Source organism: Sinocyclocheilus grahami, unplaced genomic scaffold (assembly GCF_001515645.1).
Source record: "Sinocyclocheilus grahami isolate Dianchi unplaced genomic scaffold, SAMN03320097.WGS_v1.1 scaffold6263.1, whole genome shotgun sequence".
Taxonomy (NCBI): Eukaryota; Metazoa; Chordata; class Actinopteri; order Cypriniformes; family Cyprinidae; genus Sinocyclocheilus; species Sinocyclocheilus grahami.
This window is the reverse complement of record NW_015510728.1, coordinates 10,361-11,232: the sequence shown is the minus strand read 5'-3', so window position 1 is coordinate 11,232 and position 872 is coordinate 10,361.

Here is an 872-nt window from a genome sequence, read left to right as displayed (position 1 = left end):
TCGCTTGAAGAACCTTTCGAAGCACCTTTATTTTTAAGAGTGTAATAGCACAAACCACACGATTTGAGGTATCAATACTGTCCGCAGCCCAAACCTCGTCAACATCAGCCTAATACCAGGATTAGAGGTTTGTTCAAATTGCCTTTGCAAGCACAACTAAAAGAAAGAAAATGCAGGCGGGGAGGGGAAGGGGACTGAATGTTTTCAAGACCACATAGGCAGAACAAAAGCAACTGGAAAACGAGCGGGAGAGATGAAAAGAAAGGATGAGAGTGTGCCATCTCTTTGACCTGCAAATGAGGCCGAATTAAAGCTCGGTGACCCGCGCGCTCCTCCCACAACTCTTGCGGCCCCCTGCGAAACACCTACTGGAGCGCGTGCTGCATACAAACACAGAGACCCGCCGGTGATCTGCTGAATATTCATGCGTGTTTAACATCTGTATGACACAGAGCCCATCTTCACTCTCGGACAGAATACAGCTGCGTTCAAGATGCGCCCATTGTAGCTTTACACTCTTATTATTTGTACAAATCTCGTTTTTCTCAGAGGTCCTATAATCCCAGACCAGTCTCTTCAAACGTACAATTTCAAAGCTCTCCTAAAATTGACAAAGCACTTAAACTACAAAAGACTTACCTGTACAAACAAGATAAAAGAAACACCAGATAAAAGAACCAGTGTAGTAACAAGAAGGACCGTCTGACTCCATTTATAACTGATGTGGTTTTCTATATAGGCACATACAAGGATGTAAGTCACGATTGGGGGACCAAACATAATGGTCTGAAACTAAAAGTCTACATCAGTCATGCACTATTGTAAATGTGGGAGAAATGCACATCAAACATCATTTAAACAGCATTGTATTT